The sequence below is a fragment of the Vidua chalybeata genome, chromosome 1 (assembly GCF_026979565.1).
Source record: "Vidua chalybeata isolate OUT-0048 chromosome 1, bVidCha1 merged haplotype, whole genome shotgun sequence".
NCBI classification, from domain to species: Eukaryota; Metazoa; Chordata; class Aves; order Passeriformes; family Viduidae; genus Vidua; species Vidua chalybeata.
In genome coordinates this window covers 150758012-150779133 of record NC_071530.1, presented here as the reverse complement: position 1 = coordinate 150779133, position 21122 = coordinate 150758012, and the positions used below count along the sequence as shown (strand labels likewise).

General features: G+C 46.6%; 1 long non-coding RNA gene across 1 annotated transcript; it reads left to right on the top strand.

Annotated features, from left to right (window-relative positions):
• The first annotated feature begins 19445 nt into the window (after nucleotides 1-19445).
• LOC128790254 (uncharacterized) lies at nucleotides 19446-20173 on the top strand. Its single transcript, XR_008431675.1, has 2 exons — nucleotides 19446-19685; nucleotides 19954-20173. It is a non-coding gene; the product is annotated as an uncharacterized LOC128790254 (long non-coding RNA).
• The last annotated feature ends 949 nt before the right edge of the window (nucleotides 20174-21122 follow it).

The following is a 21122-nucleotide window of genomic DNA, read 5'->3' as shown; positions in this document are numbered from 1 at the left end:
AATTATAGCGTCCATTGGCTATGGCAAGGTAATGGGTCATGTAAATACACCTCGGTTCACTCTGCAAGATCTTTCACTACAAAGGTTACACGCGTTAACAACAGCGACCTGCGACGTTCCCCTGACATGACCACCTGCTTTCCAACCCCAGCACCCCTGGCCACCAGTTTTCCCTGAGGTTTCAGCACCAACCAGCCTGAAAGGCTTGGGCTGGTTGGTGGTTCAACCCCTTCTTCTTGAGTGAGGTTTGGGACCGTGCAGAGTATGATCCCTTATGTCTGGTCTTTAATTCATTTCAGTGGTTTTCTAGGGTGTCTGCACTCCTTGCTGCACTTGTGGAGGATTCATCCTCTTCAGACGTGCTGGCACTGAATCCCACCATCCCTAGTGGTGTTCTGAGACTTATGGTGGTAACTGGCAGGATGGTTTTGGTGGGAAATTCTGCCTTGCAACCAGCACCTGCTTAGAAATGCCCTGTAGAGGAGCCAGGAAACACTCAGTGGAGCAGGCAGGCGAGGGCAGGTGAAAAGGAAGGAGATATCTCAATAGAATGTCTCCTTCACAGACTTTACCTGGCCACCAGCAACAAGGAGAGATGAAAGTCTGGTCTCAGCAGAGTACCAACAGGGCTATAACTGGGAACTTTTCCTTCTCAGCGAGAGACAAGCTCCTGACCCTTGTGTCCTACTGAAAATCTCACAGTGGAGCCCATGGTGTGGAGTTCAGAAGGTAAATAATACATCCACACTAAATCAAAGGCATTTAACTGTTTCTTCTGAGCCCATGCTCCACCAGTTTTTCATTTTCATCCCGTGAAATTGGCTGGAGGGAAAACTAAAATTTCTGTTGTCTGTATTACGGGACATGCTGTAAACCCTGACACATTCCCTTCCTAGCAAAGAGAGAAACAACCCAGCAAAAACAACCAAATCCCATCCACCAGGAGTGCCTGCTGTAAATTAGGAGAGCTCAGCTGACTCCACAAAGTCACACAGAATAGCAGAGAGCAGAGCTGAGCCCGAGTAATCTGTGATCTGGCAGCCAATTTGTTTCCAAACAGCAAGTACCAGACAGAAGATCTTTTCCCCCAAGGAGGCAAAACAGTCAGACATCTTTTCAAGAAGTATGAACTGCCAAGGGTTGAAATGGTGACAAATTTGATCCTGGAACCCTGAGAAAATTAATAAAGGTTAATGAAGCTTCAGTGTGGTGGCAGGAGTCTTTATTGCCATCCAAAAAGGGAAAGCAGAGGAGGCAGAGGAATGATTCAGAGAGTCCCTGCCAGGAGCCAGGCTTTATATTCAGCAGTTTGGATCATGGGAGAGTTTGTGAAATTGCATTATTTACCATCACTGTTGCCTGAAAGCAGAACTTGAGGAGTCTAGGAATTGCCACATGGACTCCTCCAAACGTTCCCAGCACCAGCTGGCTGCTGGCTGGAGGGGATGGGATGGGGCAGTCACCCACCTGCCATCCTCAAGGGAAAGATACCCACAGCCTGACATCAGGACCACAAACATCCTGAAATCTGCAAACACCTTGTTTTTGTCTGCTCTTTCCTGGAATAGAAAGGTCTCAAACCCTTTGCTTTTAATAACTAAAAATCATGGGACTTTTCTGTGGGAGATTCAGTTCAAAAAAGACAAACTCTAAGTAGTTTTCCAATAGTCATTTTTTTTGAGTTGTTAGGAGACAACTTATTCCCATATTTGGGACTTCTCACATCCCCACCACCCATTCCTGGTTATACCCACACACTTTCATCTGCTCCAATTTAAGTCCTCTCCATGAAATCTCACAAACCACAAGAACACACAAAATCTCCATCTGCATCACATCCCATGGGCTTCCCACAGACTTATTTAGGCTGGGAGGAGAAAGTGGGGCTGGGCATCAAGGAGGAGATGTGGAGCTTGGATGGCTTTGTGACCTGCCCAGAGCAAGGAAGGTGACAGGGAAAACCTGGGATTGAATATCCCAGAAGCAGTCAGTGTTCACAGATGGACAGAGACACAGGAGGCAGCACAGAGGGAAGGAAAGATAAAACAGCAAAATAGACGTTTTAATTGCAAGCCTAACACCCTGAACCTCCTCTCACCAATTATTTGGGCCCGGTGTCGCTGACATCTCCTAATGACTTATCCCGGTCTTGAAGGACTGAATGATTTCCTTTGCTCCTTGACAGGAATGTCAAGTCTGCACTGTTATTTCTCATGCTAATTAAAGCCAAGCAGGCCTAGAGGCTGAATGAGCGACCCTTCCAGCTTCTCTCAAGCTCCCCCCCTTGCCAGGGTTGCCCCACTGCTGCAGGAAGCCTTCCTCCCCTTTGGAAAAGGATGTGCAGAGAAGCCAGTTTGTCTCCATTTAACACAGAGCACAGCTGAGATTTAACCTGGACCATTTCCCTGGAGAGATGCACAAATCGATCCTGGCTCCAAACAAAGCAGGGAGACACCAGGTTCCTCCAGATCACGGGGAAGTTGGTGCAAGTGCTGCTTTGCTGTGGGCACCTGAACTTTATGGGGTGGAGGTCAAAAACTAAAGGCAGTAGGGACATGGCTGGATTTCAGCAGCCTTTTTCCCACAGCAGGGTCAGTGGAGAGGACTAATTCCAGGATTAAGGGAAGACCTAGACCAAATTTATATCCCAGCTGGGTAAATGCAGTGAAAATGGCACGGAAAATCCAAGCACCTTTCCAATGCCAGCAGGAGGAATAGAGGGAAAATGCTCTTGGAACCAATCAGGGATGTTTCAATTGCAAGCAGAGGCAAGTACATGAGATTTTGAAAAAAACACAGCTCAAGTGTGGATGTGGAGGATGATCAGTGCTGGCAGGAGTGGGAATAGGAAGCAGGTGACCAACACTTCTAATGAGAACATGCAATGTGTCAGACAGCACCTTGCAACACAACCAAGGGAAAAATAAAATAAAGGCAGAGACTTTGAAGTTATCTGGACCAAGGTTTTAACATCCAAACATGTCTCACCGCAGCTACACACTCTACTCATCCCCCAAACAGGAGAGGCAAAGCAAATAGCAGGATCATGAAAATTATTCAGGCAAGGTGGGACTGTGGGAATGAAGGGATGAACCAGAGCAAAAAGTGGAATGGGATTATTAAAAAACATCCAAAACATTCAAAAGAATCTCTGTGCAGTAAAACTGAAAGGAAATGTGGTGGCTATGGAGTTTTTGGGGCAATCTATCAGCTGCTAAAGAGTAAAACTGAAAAGTACAGAATTACTTACAACCCCTAAACCCCAAAATCTCAGTGGATGGAGAAGAGGCACATTTTGGAGGCCACTGGGTATACTGCAATTACGGCACCCAAAGCATTTCAATTTGAACATCTGAAATTTGTGAAAGCATCACTGGGGGAGATCTGTGACTCTCAGATGTGAAATGCCTGAACCACCAGTAAAAAAGAGGGCAGGGCAAAGTCTCTGCAGCAGCAGCAGGTACCTAGAGGAGCTCCTCCAGCTTGCAGTGAGTTCTAGCCTGGCCTGCAGGGAATGAAGATGCTCCTACACATGCCCAGGATATTTCAGCTCTGTGGCTGCAGCAAAAAAAAAAAAAAAAAAAAAAGAGAATCAGGGGTGGCAGAGACTGAGACTGAGGCTCAGCCTTGGGAATGTAATGTGGAACATGCATTCCTTCACAGCACTAACAGCTGAAGGGCTACATCCTGAACCTGCTGGAAGCTGAAAATCCAGCCTGGAACGACAGGATCAGTGTCACCCTCCTGCACCTGACATCAGGATGTGGTCACCCCTTTCCCAGCAGTGGGGAGCTGTGGCTTCCCAATCTGCAGATCCATAAATGTCAGGGACAGTTCTGCAGCCTCTGCCAGATGGGATGGCAGGATTTCAGCTGGCTCCTCTGCTGGTTCTCCTTCCCCAAGAATAAATGCAGGCTGCATTTATTTGATTGTTCTTACATCTCTCCAGCAGCACTGCTGAATTCGGACGCTGGGGTCAGTCAGGGCTGTGAGATTTCCCCTCTGGTTTGGATGTTGTCCATCCTTGTGAGGACCCTCTGCCTGCCAGGTTGTGAGCAAACCCAGCTTCAAGAACCTTGCAGCCAAAAAGAGCCACTGGAGCAGGTCCCTTTCCATCCACAGTGGGTGGACCTGGGAAGTTTCCCTGCAAGCTCCCACCACACTTGGACTGGCATTTTTTTTCCTTCTCTCTACAAACCAGCAGCTTCTGCCCAAATCCAAGAGAGGGGGGAAATCTCCTCTGTCTGTGCTGGAGAGGGGGATATCGCCAAGTCCTTTATCAAGGCAAAATCAGAATTACAACAAAAACTTTGTGTTTTCCTTTAGCCACAAATAAACTTTGTGTTTTCCTTCAGCCACAAATAAATTTTGTGTTTTCCTTGAGCTGCCACAAATAAAGGCTCTGCCTAAGCCAAGCTGCTGTTACCAGACAAAGTTTCCTTCCCAGTCTGACATGAGTCTTCAATACAGTTTTTCCACAGCATTTCACAGCTTTTGGTTTTGCCCATGGAAAACTTACCTGGCTTTCTTCCTGTTGGGCTTGGGTGTGTATCCCTGGGGAAATTTAGCCAGAAGATCATCAAGCAAGAGACACTATCACATGAAACAGCAGAGATGGTGGCCCAAACGAGTGGGAAAACACAAAGACCACATAAAAATGGTACCTGTGGAGTCATTCAGCCACCGCTGTGCACTGATTTTAACCTCTGTGGCCTCCAGACAACGTGTTCAGACTCAGCTCTGGGGCCCAGGTGTCTGCACCCACATTTTGGTGACCAGGCTGGCACAGGTGACAGCTCTTGGAAAAACTGAGAGGTTTCTCCCACCATTCCCACTCCTGTATGCTGATACCGGCCCACCTGGGGGCAGCTCTGGAAGGTCCCACCTGGGCAAAGTCCACCTGGGGGAGGAGCTGTGTGACAAGACAGCTCTGGAACATTTGCCATGGCCTGGCAAAATAAAACAACCAACTAAACCCTCAAAGATCTTCCACAAAAGTTCCTCTCAGCAGCTCCAGGGAGCTGATTGTCAACACTCTGAGAACCTGCCCCAGAGGCTGGAGATCCAGTTAAACAGCTGAAACACACCTGCTAATCACTCACCAGCTTCTGAGCCACTTTGGCAGAAGTAGGAAAGGAGAAGTTAAAGAAAACAGATGGGTTTATCCTTGTTTTGAAGGTGGTGGGGATGTCTGTGTTATTCTAATCCGACTTGCTTGGCCAGCAGTTTCTCAGTGGACAAGTTTCAATTTACCTCCACAGCAAAGAGGAAAATATCAGGGCACTCATCCCTGTTTTGTTCTGCTGACTTATCAGAATTACAGATGGCTCTTTGTTCAACGAAAATATATTTTTTCCTACTTTTTTTTCCTACTAGAAAATTAAGATCTCAGCTATTCCACAATACCTGGTGAGCTGGTCAGGTATTATTACAAGCTGCTTAAATGCTGAACAAATTAAGATATTCTCCTGACCAGTTGCACTTTTTCTTTATTTTTCTTTCATTTTTTTCATTTTTTTTAATTAAAAAATAAATACTTAGAATCTGTTTAACTGAAGCTTATAATGAACACTTAGAATAATAACAGTTCCAGGGAAAGAATGAACATTCTACTCATCCCTAACAAATCTATGAGCAAAAGTCAATATAAAAATAACAGTGACACATTTAAAACAGTATTTCCATTCTACTTTTAAATCCTCTTAGGTTTTGGTGCAGATCAAAGTAAAGAGAAGGAAAAGATATGTGCAAGAAAATCAAAAACCCTTCTGGGGTCAAAAGTGCATCTCCCTGGGCAAAGGCAACAGGGAACGGATTTACTGAGAGGCAAGTTCAGAGCCAAGTGAACAGTTCTGATATGAAGAGACACAAGTTTATCTTGAAGTAGGACACAGACCTCAAGATGTGTATGGAGAACTCTTCTGGAAAGATTTATTGCTCACATATCCCCTCAAATCCTTTCCAGCACAAAAACATCAAAATGCAGCTCAGCAGTTTGTCTGCAGAGAGAGTCTTGGGACAATTAATTAATTTATTTCAGTGGAATAAATCAGTTTGTGCTGCCTGACTCTGTGTGTGTATTCTCCTTCCAAACTAGGACTTTCTGCTGATCTTAAAATTCCTTCTTCCCAAATAATCTGAAATTAACTAATCCCATCACAGTTTGGAGGAAGAATTGACTGGGAATGCAATGGGAAAAGGACAGGAAGACAAGTGAAATAATTTATTGAATCATAGCCCCTTCAGGTTTTTTTGCACTTAGGATTGGCTTTGCTGATTGTTGTGTTCTGGAAAAAGTGAAGTAAATAATGAATAAAAACTGATTAATTATTCACTGCTGCGCTCCATGCCATGGAAATCTGGAAATCCAGCCCAGTCCCCATGGCTCTCCACCCCATCCCACTCCTTGCCACCACAACCTCAGGAGATCTAGCATGAAGAAGAACCAAAGTTTTGCCCCTGGGGAAGACCAAGGGAAGATGTTATGCCCCCTGCTCAGTGCTGATAAGGCTGGCGCTGGAAAACAGGATCTTCCCCCTCTCACCACTTCAAGAGGCCTGCAGAAGAATCAAACATATCCCATGGACAGCTTGGAAGAGGGTTAGGGATGAGGAAGGATGTCCTGCAAAGAGAATCTGGGGAACTGGGTCCCCCCTAGTTTATCCAGCATAGGAGGGACACATTAAGGAGGTTTTTTTGCTTGTTGTTCCATGTGTTCCCATGGTCAGAGAGTGACCAGCAGTGCAGATTCCCCCCTTCTACTCCCATCTCTTCTTTCACACATTCACCAAGACTGGTGTGGCCCTTCCTCCAACTCCACTCAGGCACACCCCAATCCCACAGCTGGACTTCTTTTCAGGACCAACTTCCAGGTCCTTGCGCTCCTACTCTCCCTGCCACAAGCCAAAGCTGAGTCATGACTACAAAGTCACCACCAAGCATGGGAGACACAAATTAAATATCCCTGGTGTGGGCAAACCTCAGAGGGAATTTAGCAATTCTGAGTCGAGGAGATGCAATTCAATATACCATGTTTCATTAAAAAAAAAAAAAAAAGACTAAGCCTAATTGCAACATATTTTAAATTTATGGAAATGTTAAAAATTCATGAAATCATTTTAGCCCTTATTAGGGGAATATATTTATGTCCCTTTATTTGAACTTCCCCCTTATCAGGAGATACTTCCCAGCCTTTGAAGACAGTTGAACTTTCCTTACTTATTTGACTAGTCAGAGGAGTTATTAAAACATTCTCTACTCTGAATTTGAAATAAAAAGAAGGGAATAATTACAGCCAGCCATTTGCTTTCATTTGTTGAGCTGAGCTGTGTCTGCAGTTGGCTTTTCCTCTTCATCCCCCTCTCAACACAGCTTAAAGCAATAGAAGAACTGGGGATGAAGGTGCTGGAGGTTCACCAGCTCAACCCATCAATATCCAACTGGTGTGTGCCCTGTTCCCTGGAGAAGAGGACCTGGAAGGAGGATGCATTACAGGGGAGAGTGGAGCACACACCAAATCCTTTGGATCACTCAATCCCTGTCTAACAGCCAGATCTTTTTCTCTGCATCTTATCACCAGGGGCTTCCATTTGTAAAAGAAAGGGGCAGGGTCACTGCTCTTCAACTAAACCAAGAAGAAGCAAGATTACCATCTCTCTCAGCTTTAATTATTTGGGAGAACAGAAAAAAAAAAAAAGGAAAAAATGCCTGTAAGGATGTGGCAGATTTACCACCAGCATATGAAAACCTGATGTAAGCCTGCTTTTGGATTCCTATAGGTTCTTTGGGCTGAAGTCCTGGAAGGTGCAGGAAGACTGTGCCAGCACGTGTGTGCGTGCATGCGAGACAGGCAAGGATGGGCAGGGCCATGCACAGCCGAATCCACACGTTCCCCTGGGCTCCCTGCTCCAACACAGCCTCTGCAGCACCCTCCATCCTCCATGGGGATGAGGCCATCCTCCTCCTCCTCCTCCTCCTCCCGGGAAGGGCTCCCCGGCCCCGCGCGTGCAAGGGAACATGCCTCCACTTACTATTGCAAGCCTTCCTATTGCACAGCCGTCCTTCCTCCAGGACTCCCTCGCAGGCCAGGCCCTCGTTGGGAAGGGGCTTGCAGGAGCGCATGCGGGTCTGCAGGCCGCCCCCGCAGTCCTTGGTGCAGTCGCCCCAAGCCGACCAGGAGTTCCAACCACCTGGGCAAGATCCAGAAAAGCCCCGTCAGCCTCCGTGAGAGCCCGGCGCCCAGGGGAGACGAGGCAGCACAGGATCCTGCCACGTGGCAGCTGCCAAGACTCAAAACTGGGGCGTCTTTAAAAGTGGTGGGACTGGACACTGCAAGGTAGCCCAGAAAGTCAAGAAGGGGAAGGCAGAAGCATTGCCTGACTTTACATTGACTTCTCTTCAGTTATTCCTATTTCTAGAGTTTAAGAAGTGTTTGGACAACGCCTTCAGGCACATGGTGGGGTTCTTGGGGCTGTCCTGTGCAGAGCCAGAAGTTGGACTTCAGTGATCCTTGCGGGGTCCCTTCCACCTCAGGATATTCTATGATTCCAACTAGTCCTGATCTTCCTGTGCTTACTGTGGCAAAGAGCTCCCCTCTGACAAGACCCTCTGTCCATTTTTGTGTCCTGTTGGCTTCCAACCCCAGAAGACACGAGCAAAATCCACTTCAAGGTACAAATCCACCACCAGTGAGGTTGTGCCTCCTCCTTCTGCCACCACACAAACACATGATGTGACAACAAGGAAGGTGAGAGGGGATAAGGGTTCTATCACTCATATTCCCCAAAAAAAGACATTTCCTTTCCCCACACTGCAGACCCCACCAGCCACAGAGAGGCAACACTCTCAAGGTCAGCTTTGGTGGGGGAATAACATGGGAATGACATTCTCCTCCAGCACCATTTGTAGAACCCACAGGGAGCAACCTGTGAGCACCATAAGATGAAGGTGCATTTTTGGCTCCTCTCCCAGGCCATGCTCAGTGCAGATGTCAGCAACACTCAGCTTTCCCCTTTGTACCACAATCTACAGCTCTGAAAACTGATGGATCCACCAAACCACCTGGCTGCAGGGATGATCCTGCTACTTAAGGGAAATTCTGAGCCTCTGCAGCCTTCTCCACCCTGTGTCTTTCCAGCTTCCTGCCAAGAGCAACTGGCCCGGGTGGAACGTCCATAAATGCTGATGGCAGGATGGACTGTGAAGACCATTTGAATCTGGCTGGCCTCCCACAGTCCAAACACTTGCAGGGAGCACAGCAAGGCTGAGTTTTGGGTTGTAAAAGACAGCAGGGGATTATCCAGTCCTTTCAGGTGATGGATAAGCTGTCACATCCCTCAGTGGTCAGTTCGCTCCTCATCGGCCGCATGCAGCAATCTAAAATCTGCTGAAATAAGCCTCAACTTCACTGTTCTGCTCCATCGTTTGTCCACCTCATGGGGAGGAGCTGAGGTGGCCCTTCAGCCCAGAGGTGGCCACTTTCACATGGCTGCTTTTCCTGCTGTGAATTCTCTCATTACCCACAGCTACCCTTGGAGATGTTTCAGGTCCAGGAAATTCAGCACTGTGCTGTGCTCAGGCACAGATAAGGATAACGAGCTAAAGATGCAGGGTTTTTGAAGACAGGAAACACTGGGAAAATTCTTGCTTTTAAAATAAAAATGAAATAACCACTCCCCCTGCCCCTTTTTTTTTTTTTCCCTTGTCAACAGCCAGAGAATTCAGAGATGCAGATGATGCATTTCAGCTGACTCAGCCTCCCTGAATTGCTATTTATGAGATTGTGGCTGTACTCTGAGCTCTGGGCTCTGCTGGTCCCTACACACCCTAGACAGGACACCAGCCCTGTCTGGAAAAACGAGCCCAACTAGGTGCCAGATTGGAATTTAGGGACATTATCAGCACCCTCTTGCACAAGGATGTACAAATATTCATCCACCTCCACAGCAAAAACCCACCAGTTCATACTCGGCTCCCTTCAGCCTGGTTGTGGTTTAACTTTTCCCTCCAAGATAAAGTGAAAATAAACACAGGCTCAGCAACATTCCCTCTGCTGATGGCCATGGAACCTGCTCAGATACTTAATCATGAGAATAGCATGGAAAAATGGAGCAGGAAGGAACTGGAGGGCAGTGAACTTGCCAGCAAAATGCCCAGAGATCCTGGCAGCAGCGTGGAGGATGGAGTTGTTACTGGCACAAAACAACTACTTGACCTTGAAGAAGACTGACTTTCTCTCAGAAGTCACTTTCTGTGCTGGTCATTTTTCTAAAGAGCACAGGAACACAGGCTTGTCTTCCATTTCCTTATGGAAAACAGATTGTGTTTCCTTTGTAAGGGAAACCATCGGTGTAATGGGAGGTATCCTGATGCCAGGCTCCAGCTGATCAATAGGATATCTGTAACCAGACACATTTAGGAGTTAATCAGCTCCTGGCTTGCCCTTTTCAGGATGTCTTTCTTTCATCTTATTCCCTTGCAGATTAAGAGTGAGGCTGGGGAAGGGAGAAAGCAGCTTCATGCGAGCCTTGGCTTGGATTGTGATTTATTTGGGATGCTTTTTGTTGAGACAAAATACATAATTGCTCCGGTGTCTTTAGAAGTTATTTTATATTGTGTTTGTAAACAAAATATGGGCCCAGACTCCTGGCTGTCGTGGTGTTCCCAGTTTGATGATGGATTATTCAAAGAGTTCTGCATTTTGGGATATGAGCTATTATGGCACTGATCCCCTAAAATACACAGAGAAATTAATGCTGCCTGGTCTCACTACAGGGAGGGATAATGAAGGCGCCAGTGTTTGATTTCTTAAACCATAGAATCACAGAATCATGGAATGGCTTGAGCTGGAAGGGACCTCAGAGGTCACATTGTTTCACCACCCTGCCATGGGCAGGGACACCTTCCACTATCCCAGGCTGCTCCAAGCCCCATCCAACCCGGCCTTGGACACGTCCAGGGATGGGGCAGCCACAGCTTCTCTGAAAAACCTTTGTCAGGACCTCACCACCCTCACAAGGAAGGATTTCTTCCTTATATCCAAGGCAAACCTCCTTTCTTTCAGTTTGAAGCCATTCCCCCTTGTCCTGTCACTCCAGGCCTTTGTAAATATTCTCTCTCCATGTTTCTTGTAAGCTCCCTTCAGGTACTAGAAAGCCACAATTAGGCAACCCTAAAGCTTCTTTTCTCCAGGTTGAACAATCCCAATTCTCTCAGCCCTTCCTAACAGCAGAGCTGCTCCATCCCTCTGATCATCCTGGTACCTCCTCGGGACTCTCTCCAGGAGCTCCATGTCCTTCCTGTGCTGGGCCCCAGGGCTGGGGGCAGCTCTGCTGGTGGGGTCTCACCTGAGCAGAGCAGAGGAGGTAACTCTTACTCTGCTTATCCTCAGCAATGGGAGAACCAGGGAAAATAAGATAAAAACTGTCATGATCTCAAATCCTTAACTGGAATGAGATCAGTTTATGAGGTTGAGTTCAGCTAACTTCCTTCCTCTCCCTACTCCTCAGTTTCCATCCCGTTTGTGAGTGATAAAGAGGAGCTAGAGAAGTGCCAGGGCACTTAGTAAATCAACCCAGGCATTTACAGCCAAGACAAAGGTATTCCCCACTTTATGGAGCGGTCCTTTTTTATCATCAGGTTGTACCATGGTCCTGACAAATTAAATGCTGCATGTTATTTATCTTGTTTATTGGCTGTCAGATAAACCTTTTGAAATCCTCCTTCTTTTCCTGGGTCTAGTCCTTCACTGCTTCAAGTGATTTGTCTTTTTTTAGTGGAGCTGTAAACAAGTGGTTAAGGGTCTATTATATGAAGTTATTCCTATTCCCCCCTATTTCAGGGGGGAAGATGCTGTGCCATGAGGAAAACACGGGGTTCTTGTGCCCACTGCTGCATCTGGTTTCTGGAAAGGAGCGGCTGAGGGAGCTGGAGGGGGCTCAGCCTGGAGAAAAAGGCTGAAGGGAGACCTCATCTCTCCCTACAACTCCCTGACAGGAGCTTGTAGTGAGGTGGGTGTCAGTCTCTTCTCCCAAGTAACAAGTGACAGGATGGAACAGCCTCAAGATGTGCCAGGGGGAGTTTTAGATTATTTATTTGGAAAAATTCCTTCACAGAAAGGGTTGTTAAGCACTGTAACAGGCTGCTCAGGGAAGAGGTGGGCTCACCACCCCCGTGAGTGTTCAAACAAGGTGTGGATGTAGCACTTGAGGACGTGGTGGTGGTGAACAAGGTGGGGGGGCTACATTGGTGGTTGGGCTTGGTGATCTTTTTCAACCTTAAGGATTCCATGGTTCTATGAAAAGAATGACCTACAATGGCTAATGTGGAATGATCTACAATGGCTGTGGTGTCACACAGATGCTTTCAACCCAATGCAGAAGCTGCAGAAGGGATGCAAGTGTGATGTGGTCCCTGCAGAGGCTGCACAGCTGCCCCATCCCTCAGTCCATCACTCAGTCTCTGCTGGTTGAGCTGACACAGCCCCCACAGACTCCCCACCCTCTAGGAAACGTTCATCCCCACTTGCCCACCACACAATCCCTTGCTCTGCCCCTTCTTCCATTTCAAGCATGGGGTTGGATGGGTTTTTTTGATGCTGGAAAGTGAGGAATCCACATGAAATGCAGTGCAGACTCGCTCTGAAGTTAATGGGACCCTTTGCAGACAGTCCCTGCTACCCCTGGAGTCCAGTTCCACGAGCTCTCAGCAAACTGCTGCTTCCGCTGATCGATGCGGGTTGAGATGCCATCTGTCCTTAATCCACAAATAATGAGGCTGCTGCAACTGCTCTAGACAGGATTTTGCTTTTCAAAGGCACTGAATCATCCGAAGGTCACACACCCAACCCGTTCCCACTTTGTGAAGTTTTTCTCAGCTGTGGCCTCATAGAACCACGGAGTTCTCTCACTTTGCCCTTTATCCCCCTAAACTGGAGGAGCTGTGGCTCATGCCTCCGGCTCCAGAGGTTCCCATCACAACCAGCAGCTGTCACCTTGATCACAGAGCCAGGTTTAACTTGTATTTTTTATTTTTGGAGGGCAGCCCAAGCTCCTAGGCTGTGCTTTAAGGAAGGTGGCTGTTGCATCTGAGGCTCGTGGCTGGTCTGAGTGCCTGTCATTCAGGGAGGCCTTTAATCCAGTTTCTAAAGAGTTTTTTGATCCTCCTGAGTCAGTCTTTATCATGACCCTGGACTAAAACAAATTACTTTTCATGCAAGGCTGACCCAATGCATTTTAATTCTCCGGTTAAACGGAGAAAATTCTGAGCTGGTTTACGTCAACCAGCAAGCTCATATTTGGCATTTCTCATTCTGAATCTTAAGCAGAGATTCCAAAAGAATGGGTCTTTCCTACTGCAAATTAACTGAGAGGGCTCCACTTAGACACCTCATCCAAACACCCTTGATCTTCGGGAAGATGTGCATCCTGATCCGGAGTTTATCTTCACAGCTGACAGCTGCAATGTCTCAGATGCCAGTCAGCCAATCATGCCTTTTAATTTAACAGCAATCCCTTAAATTAGATGGCAGTGACAACAGTAAAAACTAAAGAATCTACACGAGACAATCAATAGAGCACAGCAAAAGGGGATTTGCTGATACTCCACATTCACCTCCGATTTTGATTTTTTTTTTATTTAGTCTCTCACTGACCCAGCTGAAGACACGTCTTGTTGGCAGCTGTCTCCAACTCGGCAGGTCAGGGCATTTTGTGTCTGAAAAACATGTCCAGACTGCAAAAAGCCCACCACAGCTCTGTGTGCTACCACAGGGAATATTTGTAGTGGAATTTATATCACAGTTTCTGAATCATCTCAATTAGCAAACGAGGGGAAAAAATGTCATTTCTTATGTAAATAGTGGGGAAGGATACTGAAGGGAGATCAAGAGTGAGATTGTCTTATACCATCTGAATCCTAAATTTGTTACACAGTGGGGTAAGTTGGGGAGCTGCTCCTTTATTACTCTCCTTTCTACTGTGCTGGAGAAGAGCAAGTCCAAAAGGGGTTATTCTGAAGACATCCTTCTATTACACCAACCAGTGATTGTTCCCTGGAAAGTCATACATTCAGTTTGTTCCCTCTTTGGGGAAAAAAAGGAGAGAAATCTTTCAGGGGGATGTCCCCTCCTTGTGCCCCATGTGATGAAAGTCTAGAGCAGCACAAGTGAGTTGCTCCAGTGGTTCCTTCTCTGCCCTTTCCAATATAAATCCCATGCAACACTTTGCTGTGTTGCAGATTGTGCACATTAATATAAAACCCAAGGCCCCAAAAAAACCAAGCTCCCTAAAAAGCAAAATCATTCATTGCAAGGACATGCAGTGATAGGACAAGGGGGAATGGTTTTAGGCTGAAAGAGGGTAGCCTTAGATTAGATAACAGGAAGGAATTCTTCACTGTGTGGGGAGTGAGGCCCTGGCACAGATTTTCCAGAGAAGTTGTGGCTGCCCCATCCCTGGAAGTTTTCAAGTACAGGTTGGACAGGGCTTGGAGCAACTTGGGATAGTGGAAGACAGCCCTGAACAAGAAAGGAGCCTTGGAATGAGGTGATCTTCAAGACCCCTTGCAACCCAAACCATTCCATGATTGTTTGACTTTTCTCCATGGAAAGGAGATGGATGAGGGGATGAAAAATATAAACACGCATTCAAAGTTCATGAGCTGCAGGGCAAGGTAACCAGGGACTGACTTCTCCTTGAGTTTTCCAGTACTGGGATTGAGGGGTGTCAAATGAAACGGGCAGGGCGCAGGTGCAAAACCAGTGAAGGACATAATTTACAGACACAGAGCGGTGTCAAACGGTGCAATGCTTTCACAGCAGGAAAAGGAACCAAAGTTCCCATGAATATAAAACACAACCAGGGAAATGCATGACAGACAAACCCATAAATGGTAATAGATACAAACCCAGCAGCTCTTGTCCAGAAGTTGCCTGGGCTTCAAGCTGCTGAGTTGTACAAAGCTGGAAAGGACCTTCAGGATCATTGAGTCCAGCTTCTGACCTTGCTGACCAAATCACAGCACTGAGTGATCATTTCTTGAACACCTCCAGGGATGGTGATTCCATCACCTCCCTTGGCAGCCCATTCCGATCTCTGACAAGCCTTTCAGTGAAGAAATTCCTCCTGATGTCCAGCATGAATCTCTCCTGGCACATTCTCTCTTATCCTGTTGCTGCTTGCCTGGGAGAAGTTGTCGAGCTCCACTTGGCCACAACCTCCTGTCAGGCTGTTTGGATATTGTATGTTTGTCTTGTTCTGCTGTTTTCCCTTGGTAGCCACTGCTAATGAGAAGATATTGGGCCAAAAAAAACCTGATCTGGCCAACGAAATGGTTCCTGGTACTTTCTCAGTTGCTTGGCCTCTTCCTACCTTGACTTTAATCCTGTAACTCTCCTTCATGGAGATGTGGTCAGGGCACAGCCAGCTCAAGGTCAGGTCAGTATTTCCCACCACCAAAATTGCCAAAATCTGCTCAGGTCACTCACTTTTGGGCACCCAAATAAACGACATGATTTTTTCAAAGCTGCTGAGTGGGCAAAGCTGCCACTGATTCCCACAGCATTCCCCAGTCCCTGCAAATGAAGGTAACGAGGTCAAATCTGGACAATCATTTAGGATCAGCTTCAATCTCCCTCTGCTCTACAAATCACTTAAGGAAGATGGAAATGAGGCCAGTGTACGGCTTTCAAGGAAACCCAGCATAAAGCTGTGCTTATTACATTAATCCCTGCAAATGAAACACTAGGGATAAAGAGAGATTATTTATGTGGAAATGGTGGGGGAGGTGGGCAGGGAAATGAGAAAGGGAATGTTTAGTCTGGAATGAGAGATCAAATAAAACCATGGAAGTATCTTCCCATAAGAAGGCCATAGAGGCCTAATCACTTAACTCATTTCAAAGCAGAGCAGGCAAAATATCAGAGAACAGACTTGTGAAGAGAAATCCAGCCTGCATCACCAGGGAGGAATGAAATGCTTCTCCGCCCTGAACCTCTCTGAATTTGTATAAATCACACCACAGCTGGGTTCATGCACTGTTTGCTTCATCAAGTTGCAGCAGACCCCAAAGCACAGAGGGGACAGACTAGCTCAGCCACACGTGTGTCTCCCCATGGTGAGGAATATATGATCCCATTCAAATCTAGCTGTGCAGCACAAGCTGAGTGGAACCTTCCCTGATACCAGGATCACTATAAAAAGGAGAGCATTTGTGAAATTTCCTTTCACAAATTTACATGATCTGCAGGGGACGTGGTTTAGTGGTGGGCTTGGCAGTGCTGGGTTAATGGCTGAACTCAATGATCTTAGACTGAGTTGGCTTTTCCAACTTAAACAATTCAGTGATTCTCTGTTCCATCTCTCCTGGCTTGAAGGGCCGTGGTTTTCACCTATAAAACACTTGCAGAACACTGCATAAACCCATAAATGCTGTGAAATGTTGTAACACCCAGAGCTCAGCAAGCCTGTGCAATTCCATCTTGTTTCCTGGACAGCATTTCCAGCTGAAGGATTCCTGTGGTCCCCAAGACTGCAGTTTCTCACTCCTCCATGAGCTGTGACATATTTCTCATCGCAAGAGCACTGCAAGGCAGGGCTGTGCCACTACTGTTTCTGGAGGATGAACTGAGTGGGTGTTGTAAAGATAAAAGACTTGCCCATGGTATCTTTACAACACTGAGAGAAGTCAAAGTGTCTTCAGCTGAACATCTTCCAGGAGGACAGAGAGAAAATCACCTGGGGGGACAATCCAGGAGCCAAGTGTTCCCTCTCAGAGCAGTTTTGATGAGGACACCACACAATTTGTGTCACCCAGCACTCCTGGCTCCACGAACAACTCCCAAAACAGAGCCAGAAAGTCAAACTCCAGCTGAGGCAGCACCTTTGCACTATTAAACCAAATATTTAATGCAAAAACTCAGTAGGTTTTGATAGGCACAGGCAATCCCTCTCCAAACAAAGATGTGGATTTTGCCTGGAAGGGGAACAGAGGTGGCTGAAAACCACATGGAAGTGTTTTTTATGAGGTCACCTCTGAGGCAGGCTGGGGAACAAGCAGGTTGTCAGCAGGCTTTTCTCCTGCTGGGGTCCTCTCCTTTTCCAAGCTGTCAGATACACTCACCCTGCACAGGAAGAGGTGAATCCAGGCTGCCTCTGTCATTCCCAGCTCTGCCCTTGACACCTTGTTCGTATTTTCCACTGAAGAAGGGAGCAGGTTTCAGGCTTGTCTCTGTGCCCCTGCCTCCTTCCAAGTCCCCTCATTAAGAGGGGGGCAGGCAGAATGGCTGGCTCGTCTAACACTTGGGTGAGGTGAGGGAGAATTTGGGGGAAGTTAAATCATAGAATAACAGAACATTCTGGTTTGAAGGAACCTTAAAGATCACTGAGCTCTAACCCTCCTGCCATGGCCAGGGACACTTTCCACTATCCCACGTTGCTCAGAGCCCCATCCAACCTGGATTTGAACACTTCCAGAGATAGGACAGCCACAAATTCTCTGGGCATCCTATGCCAGGGCCTCACCACTCTCTGAGTAGAAAATATCATCCTAAATTCTCCAATTTCTTCAGTCCAAGGAGAAGGCAGGGATATGTTCAATCCATTGGAGGCTCCCAAATGAGAAGCTCCTTTCAGGCTGCTTAATGAGACTTTTAGGAGGCAGCAGCTGCAGTTCTGCATCTGGGATAATCACCACGTGGTATCCAACATGCCTTGGCACCAAGGACAAGAAATCAATATCATCCACCTTTACCAGCATTATAATGACAAGGTTAATATTGATCTTTTGACATTAAGGTGTGGTATGTGAGTCCTTAGCATCATTGCTGGGAATCTGAAGCTGGGGCACTATAAAACAGACTGCAGGCACAGCAATTTGCTCACAGATCCCTCAGAGACCCTGGATTAGAATGAATAAAGCAATTCTCAGCCTGATTTGTAATTGACCGTTCCCAAAGTCGTTGCCTTTTCTATCAGTGGTGAGAGGGGATTATTCACACGTGTCTGTTATGTCCCTTCAAAGTCCCAGAGGGGCACAAGGAAATGCCAATGGAATTTGTGTGGTCCTGCAGGCAGCAGAGTTGTGTTCTCAGCCTGTGTTTTTAGTCTGAGAACTAAATAGGAGTTAAGCTCTTGTTCTTTATAATGTCAGGATGTAGAATAGACATTGCCTTGCTACAGGTGAGGTCTCCCTCTGATTTCTCCTGTAATCACCACTAAAAGAGAACCTTTCCCCAATGAAAGCATCTGCACGAGAATTTCTTAACCCTGAGTCTGCTGATCCAGTCCCCCATACTGATAATCTTCAGCTCTGAGAGATCAAGGTCTTAAAGGCTTAAGCCCCTTTGTTCCTAGAGACAAATCTGATGTGAAATTCCCTTGGTCTGAGGTGCTGCTTCAGAAAAGAAAAGCAGCGATTAAATCATCACAGATGAGGAGATGCCACCAAGGCTCAGCATTTACCCAGGAATTTGTAAATGACTTTTCCTGTTTGCCATTTATATTGCAGCAGGGTTAAGAGGCCTTGAGTAAAATGAGACTTGCTCTGGGATTGGCACTCCATAGGCAAAACAGTCACAGACAGTCCTTGATCCTGAGAGCCTGCACTAGGCAGTGCCTAATCACTGCTGTGATTGGAGCTCCAGAGCGAGGGAGGTGAGTGTGTGTGGAGAGGGAAGAGAGGAGTGGGTTTAGTCACAGATATACAGGGATTCAGACCACTTTACAAATTATTGACCCTACCTAATTGCTAATCATCATGTGCATTAGCTATTTTTTTTTCTATGAGGGAAGCAGACAAATATCCCTGTGCTACAAGATTGTCTGAGCAAATAGGCGGGTTCTGGGCGGACCAAGGGTGGTGTTTTCCTCCCAGCACATTCCCCAGATTGACTGGAAATTAATCTATATGAGAATAGAGGATGGAGACAGATGGTGGAAGATTTCCCTGCCTCCTTTTTCCCTTTTGGCGCCCCTGGTGCTCAGAGGAGTCAGGAGTGGTTGTGTTATCCTGGATTGCCAGGACTGTTCAGAATGGAGAGCCAGTGGACCAGGTGACTGCCTTTCCTACAACACTCCATGAAAAGAGGAACATGGCTAAATCCCTTTTGGATAACCTCATTGCAGCCTTCCAGTAGTTAAAGAGGGTTTAAAAAGGAGGGAGAGTGAATTCTTACATGGACAGATAATGACAAGACAAGCAGGAGCAGTTTTAAAATAACAGAGGAGAGATTTAGGTGAGATATTAAGAAGAAATTCTTCACTCAAGAGTGTGGTGAGACACTGGCAAAGGTTGTCCAGAGAAGCTGTGGCTGCCCCATCCCTGGAAGTGTCCAAGGCCAGGTTGGATGGGGCTTGGAGCAACCTGGGATAGTGGAAGGATCTGTCCCATGGCAGGGGGTGGAACTGGGTGATCTTTAAGGTCCCTTCCAACCCAAACCATTCTGTGATTCTATGAATGCAACCTCCCCTAGAGACACCAACTGACTGGCCAGCAATTCTCACTCCCCACAAGGCAAACAACCTCTAATAATTGTGTCTACTAATTACCACTGACTGCTGTCTGAGGAGTTGTCTCACATTTTATTTTTCTCTGGGGTCATCTGGGATGGCCCATGAAGGCCAAGAGCAGGAAGGTGGTGAAGGATGGATCAGCACTGCCTGGCTTCAGAGGCTTCCCAAATGTCTCAGGTTGGATGCATCTTTTTTTTTTTTTTTTTTTTTGAGCACATCAGTATGAGCCAAGAGCAACATCTACTGGCCGAGCTGTTTAGCAAGACCAAGTGTAGATCGGGCACACTCCATGGGTTTTACACATCTGTGAGATATTTTTAGGCATTACCCAAGCACCAGGATTAGCTCCAGCACTTCCCAGCTGTTGCCACCAAAGCAAATATCTCAGCCCTGCACACCTGGTCTTGGCTTTTACCCATCCCTAATGTGAAAATTGCTTTTTCAGCCAGCTGTGTCCTGGGTAGCACATCTCAAGAGATGCAAGTATCAGTGTATCTCCATTCCTTCTTAGCAAAGTGCTCCTTGCACTTCCTGTTGAGGTTTCCTGGGATAAACCAGAGGAGTAGCAACGCATTTATTGCCACCAAAACTGCAAGAAACTTTCCATGGGGGGTATTCAAGTGATCCAGCTTTATAGATCAAAAAATAAAGGGTTCAAATTTGGAGGCTGAGCCTTTTCTGGTGTCTCCTGGTGGGAGCTAAGAGAATGTGTGGACTTCAAAACAGGAGCTCAGCATAAGAAATGGTGCTGGCAAAGCTGGGTTATGAGGAAAGATTATGGGAAGGGGCTTCACCTCCCAAAACTGTCCAAATGTGTCAAATTCAATGTTATCAGCCTTTGTGTGGTTTTTTTTTTGTTTTGTATTTGGTTTTTTGTTTGTTTGTTTGTTTGTTTGTTTGTTTTTTCACAATCTGTCTTAAAAGGCAGCATGGGAATGAGAGTGAGGTATCAGTAAAGCTACACCCAAAAACGTTAGTGATAAAAGAAAGGAAATGGAGAGACTGTGAGTTCATCTTATTAGGAAGAGTGAGAAGAAGCCCCATGAATAACAGGCATAGCTCATGTCTCCACCTCTGCAGCCTGCAGCTCTCAGCTCTTCAGGCACTGACAGGAGAACAGAGCTCTGAGGAACTCCAAATCAATTACACATAAAACACAATTTCCTCCCCTCACGAGGGTCATTTCTCCCAGCAGAGCAGGATTTAAAGGGGAGTAATACAAAAGCAGCCTGATCTGTATTCTGAGCTCACTGCAAGATGCCAGACCCCCCTCTAGGGCATTGCCAGGTGAGCAACCCAGGAGGTTTTAGAGCTCTGTGGTGCACATCTGGCCACTTGGTCAGTTCATAAATAAAGGAGGAAAATAAGAACTCTGAAAATACAGACTTTATATTTGGCCATGTTGCTAGAAACACCCATTCCTCTCTGATGATTATAGAAGGAGACCAAATGACCTCCTCAGACACTGAGGATGTTTTTTGGTCAGAGAAATCCTTCTCTCATCAGGGAGGAGAGAAGGCAGAGAACCACAAGTGGTTAAAATGAGCAGGACCCACAAGCCAAAGCTGTACGAAAGGAGAAGGAACAGCCCTGCCTGCTGCAGGCAGGTGGTGA